This window comes from Somniosus microcephalus, chromosome 23 (genome assembly GCF_052327205.1).
Source record: "Somniosus microcephalus isolate GS21.2 chromosome 23, FLI_Smic_1.0, whole genome shotgun sequence".
NCBI classification, from domain to species: domain Eukaryota; kingdom Metazoa; phylum Chordata; class Chondrichthyes; order Squaliformes; family Somniosidae; genus Somniosus; species Somniosus microcephalus.
Genome location: NC_141009.1, coordinates 61,152,455 through 61,158,454, shown reverse-complemented (window position 1 = coordinate 61,158,454; position 6,000 = coordinate 61,152,455).

The window sequence follows — 6,000 nt, the reverse complement described above, 5'->3', positions numbered from 1 at the left end:
ATATCAAACTAATTACAATTAATACTTTTAACATGCAACATTAGCTGAAAATAGTCTATTTATATATTCAGTCTTTGGGGAGGCTTCCTGATCCTTTCTGGATAGCACCTTTCCCGACTGTCTTGCTCTTGGTGCGGAGGCGATTCTGGCCCCCTGTTGTCGGTTGGTTCATCAGCTTCCGATGCTACTGTTTCTGGGGTAGATGCTACCTGTATGTCGGGTTCATCACCAGGTACGTATGGGCGAGGCATGGGGTTGACTTGTTCCTGTGACTCTAGGATCTGGTCAGCATGGCGTCTCACGATGCTCTCCCCAACGTCCACTGTGTACATTAGTGGGCCCTGCCGTGTGCATATCGTTCCTGGCTGCCATTTTTCTGTTCGGTAGTCGCGGGCCAAGACTGGTTGCCCTACATTGAAGCTCCTTGTTGGCTTCTCATTGATGTGCTGGAATTGCTTACTCTCAACATCTCTTCGTACGTTTGGTCTGAGCAAATCCAGGCAAGATCTTAACCTTCGGTTAAAGAACATCATGGCTGGGGCCTGGCTGGTGACTGCATGTGTCGCATTCCGGTAGGCGAACAGGAAATTGTCCACCTTGTGCTGCAGCGGAATGTTGTCATTGTACATAGCCTTTATTGCCTTCTTAAAGGTTTGTACGAACCTCTCAGCCAATCCATTTGTGGCTGGATGATACGGGGCAGATGTGTAATGCCTTACCCCATTCTTTTTCAAGAACCTCCGGAACTCTTCGGACACAAACTGTGGTCCGTTGTCGGAGCAAATCTGTTCTGGCAAGCCATTCCTGGCAAAAATGGTCCGTAGGACTGCAATAGTTTTCTCCGTGGTGGTGGAGGACATTTTGATGACCTCAGGCCATTTCGAGTGCGCATCCACGGCTATTAAAAACATTGAGTCCATGAATGGACCAGCAAAATCAATAGGCACCCGTTGCCATGGAGATGAGGGCCACTCCCATGGGTGTAGAGGGGCCTGTGGTGGTGCATTTTGGACTTTCTGGCATCCTGAGCAGCTCTTGGTCAGGTCCTCGATTTGTTTATCGATTCCCGGCCACCACACATAAGCCCTGGCTAGGCTTTTCATTTTTACCCCTCCCAGATGACCCTCATGAAGTTCATTGAGCACTCTAACCCTTAACTTGGGTGGAATTACCACTCGGGATCCACACATCAAGGTCACCCGGCACACTGACAGCTGTTCTCTCCTTGTCGAGAATGCTGGCAACAGTGAGTCGCCATGTGCTGGCCATCCCTTCACCGTCAAATCATATACCCGAGACAGTGTCGGGTCATTTCGGGTTTCCTTTTCGATACAAGCGTTAGTTACCGGTAGGTATTCAACTATAGTCGAATGGAATATTTCGACAGGATCCACTGCTGGTGCTTCCTCCGCAGTAGGCAGTGGCAGGCGTGATAGCCCATCAGCATTTCCATGCTGTTTCGTGCCCTTATATTCAATCTCATAGTGGTGCGCCCCTAGAAAAAGTGACCATCTTTGTAGTCGTTGCGCAGTCATCACCGGAACGCCCTTCTTCGGATTAAAAATGGAGACAAGAGGCTGGTGATCAGTCAGCAAGGTGAATTTCTGCCCGTGCAGATAGTGATTGAACTTTTTCACTCCCCACACTAGGCTGAGGGCCTCCCTGTCAATCTGGGCGTAGTTACGCTCGGCTGAGGTTAGTGATCGTGGCGCAAAGGCTATTGGCCTCTCTGAGCCGTCTGAGAATTTGTGCGACAGCACTGCTCCAATGCCGTAGGGTGACGCATCACATGCCAACCGAATTGGTAATGCTGGGTTGTAATGGGCCAATACCTCTTTCGATGTGATTAGTGTTTTGCTCTTCTGGAAAGCTCGTCTACATTCGTCACTCCACTTCCATGGCACCCCAGTTTGCAGTAGGGTGTTCAGTGGGTGTAGTATTGTAGACAAATTTGGCAAGAACTTATGGTAGTAGTTTACCAGCCCGAGGAACGACCTCAGTTGTGACACATTTTCCGGTGCTGGAGCCTTGACTACTGCCTCAATCTTCTCTGGGGACTTATGTAACCCCTCTTTATCGATAACGAGGCCACAATACGAGATTTGTTTTCTAAAAAACTCGCATTTGGGGCGGTTAGCTCGGAGCCCATATTCCTGCAATCTAGTGATAACCTGCTCCAGGTTGGCAAGGTGATCACTGTCATTTTCGCCCGTGACCAGGATGTCGTCCAAATAACACTGGGTCCCTGGGATCCCTTGCAGGACTTGTTCCATTGCCCTCTGCCAAATAGCCGGAGCTGATGCTACCCCGAATACCAGCCGGTTGTATTGGTAGAGACCTTTGTGGGTGTTGATTGTGAGGTATTTTTTTGATGCTTCTTCTACCTCCATTTGCAGATACGCCTGGGCCAGATCAATCTTAGTGAAGCGTTTCCCTCCAGATAGCGAGGCGAAAATATCTTCAATCCGCGGAAGTGGATATTGTACGGTGTGAAGGATCGGGTTCACTGTTACCTTAAAGTCCCCACAGATGCAAACCTTCTTTGGTTCCCCAGGCGTGCTGCTCAACGACTTTTTCATCACAGGGATGATGGGTGTAGCCCACTCGCTCCAGTCTACCTTGGACAGTACACCTGAACATTCCAGACTCTCCAGCTCTGCTTCGACGGCTGGGCAGATCGCATAAGGTACCAGTCTGGCCTTAAAACATTTTGGGCTTGCGTTTTCTTCAATTTTAATCGTCGCTGTCATGCCTTTTAGTGTTCCGAGTCCTTGCTGGAACACTTCTTTCGCGTCAGTTAGGATCTTTGACAGTCGCCCAGGTGTGACGTCGTCATCCTTTTTGTCAGCCACAGTCAGTGTCTGTATGGAATGCCAATCCAGTTGTATTTTCCGGATCCATTCACGTCCCAGTAATGGTGGTCCTCCATCTTGCAATACATACAGGTCCAGTTTTGGTGTTTCCTTACCGTTATATATAACGGTCACCCTTATTTTTCCTTTGGGGTAGACTTTTTGCCCCGTGTACGTCTTCAAAATAATTTTTGTGTCTCTCAAGGGTATGTGTGAGAATAGCCGCTCGTAGTCCCGTCGGTTTATGACTGTTAGGGCTGATCCTGTGTCCAATTCCATCTTTACCTGGACTCCGGCTATCTTGAGAGTGACCCAAATGGTTCGGTGATCCTCCGTTGTGATCACATTATGTAGTTTCAGACAACTCAGTTCCCTGCTTTCGGAGTCGTTATCACTCTTTTGTTCGTCTGAACTATTCTCCGTCATCTTATGTACCTTCTGGTACTTTCCTTTGGTAGGTTTCTTATTGCTGGTTTTCTTTCCCGACCTGCAGACTCGTGCTATGTGTCCTACTTTTCCACACTGTCTGCACACTTTGTCTTTGAACCAGCAATCATTCTGGTCGTGTGTTGTTCTGCCGCAGCGATAGCACTTCTCTGTTCCATATGACATTTCGTTTGTGCCATATTCTTGCGGTCTCTGTTGTATCTCTGCAGCGCCCCGTGCTGCTGCTTCATATGATACCGCAATGCTGAAAGCCTTTTCTAGCATAAGGTCCTTTTCAGATAAAAGCCGTTTCTGGGTTCCTTCACTTTGAAGCCCACACACAAACTTGTCCCTTAAGGCATCTGTCAGGCCCGCTCCAAACTGGCAGTGTTTCGATAGTTTGCGCAGTTCTGTTAAATAATCAGCATTGCTTTCATCCTTATGCTGGTTCCGTTTGTGAAACTTGAATCTTTCTGCTATCAGCAGCGGTGTGGGGTTTAAATGTTCCTTTTGTATCGTTACTATGTCTTCAAAACTCTTTTCCATTGGCTTCGTTGGGGTTACTAGATTTCGTAATAAACCATACGTCTTTGCACCCATTAAATTTAACAATACCGACGCTTTCTTGTCATTTGACACCCCATTTGCCTTGCAGTACACCTCTATTCGTTCGACATATGTAGTCCAATCTTCGACTTCATTGTCAAATGCGGTGATACTGCCACTCTTCGGCATTTTGGGTGTGGTTTAAAATGGCATCTCCCAATGGCTTAAAATGGCGTCTCCCGCGCGTTTCTTCCTCCCCCGCTGCTGCTGACGCCGCTCCCGGCGGTTCTCGTGGCAATGGCGGCGCCCTGTAGGTTTCGCGCGCTTCTCTCTCTCCCTCTCTCCGACGCTGCTTGGCCCCTGAACACCGGCTGCGCCCTGTGCGCTCTGCCCTCTCTCTCTCTCTCCCCCGTCGACGCTGCTCGGCCCTTTGCTGTGCCGCTCGGTCGGGCTCTAGCCCGCCACTGTCCGGGAAGGGTCTGCACACTACCTGTTGTCAGCCCGTTTCACTGGACCACCTCGACTGGAAAGCCAAGCCTGGCTCTCGACAGCCTCCCCCGCAATTCTCGAGTCTTTGCTGGATGACTGGGCGGTTGCCCATGGTCGACGCCCGAGTCTCTGGCCTTGCCCTCCAATCCACTGACCTCCAGGAACGAATCCCCGGGAGGTGATGCAGAGTTGCAGGTAGGTTTGAACCTGCCTCGTCGCCAATGTTACGTCCGTGTAATAATCAGACACAGACTGCGGAGAACGGTACAACGGTGTTTACTCAACGTGGCTCAGACTGCAACTGAAACAACAGATTACCACTCAGCATTATATACAGGTGTGGTCACTGCCGGTACTAGAGTATACATGAGCTGTAGAAAGTAGTTCCCCCCTTAAAGGTACATACATTACAGAAGGGATTAATACAATTGTAATGAAGGATATTAGCTCTGATGATGTGGAATCTGTATGGGTAGAATTGAGGAAGACTAAGGGGAAAAAAACATTAGTGGGAGTGGTATATAGACCTCCCAACAGTAAGGCGGAGGTTGGGGATGGCATTAAAAGGGAAATTAAAGAAGCGTGCAATAAGGGCACAGCAGTCATCATGGGTGACTTTAATCTACATATAGATTGGGCCAACCAAATTAGTAACAACACTGTGGAGGAGGAATTCCTGGAGTGTGTACGGGATGGTTTCCTGGACCAATATGTCGAGGAACCAACCAGAGATCAGGCCATCTTAGACTGGGTATTATGTAACGAGAAAGGATTAATTAGCAATCTTGTTGTACGAGGCCCCTTGGGTCTGAGCGATCATAATATGGTAGAATTCTTCATTAAGATGGAGAATGAAGTAGTTAACTCAGAGACTAGGGTCCTCAATTTCAATAAAGGAAACTACGATGGTCTGAGGAGCGAGTTGGGTAGGATTGATTGGGGAATGGCACTCAAAGGGTTGACGGTGGATAGGCAATGGCAAACATTCAAAGACCGAATGGATGAGCTACAGAATTTGTTCATCCCAGTTTGGCATAAAAATAAAAGAAAAAAGGTGACTCAACCGTGGCTAACAAGGGAAATTAGGGATAGCATAAGATCCAAGGAGACGACATATAAATTGGCCAGAAAAAGCAATAATCCTGAGGATTGGGAGCAGTTTAGGATTCAACAAAGGAGGACAAAGGGATTAATTAAGAAAGGGAAAATAGAATATGAGAGTAAGCTAGCAGGTAAAATAAAAACTGACTGTAAAAGCTTTTATAGATATGTGAAGAGAAAAAGATTGGCGAAGTCAAGCATAGGTCCCTTACAGTCAGAATCAGGGGAATTTATAATGGGAAACAAAGAAATGGCAGACCAACTAAATTCATACTTTGGTTCTGTCTTCACAAAGGAGGACACAAATAACCTCCCAGAGATGCCGGGGAACATAGGGCCTGATGAAAGGGTGGAACTGAAAGAAATCAGTATTTGTAGGGAAATGGTGTTAGGAAAATTGATGGGACTAAAGGCCGATAAATCCCCAGGGCCTGATAATCTACATCCCAGGGTACTTAAGGAAGTGGCCCCAGAAATAGTAGATGCATTGCTGGTCATCTTCCAGAACTCGATAGACTCTGGAACAGTACCCATGGATTGGAGGGTAGCTAATGTTACCCCACTATTCAAAAAAGGTGGTTGAGAA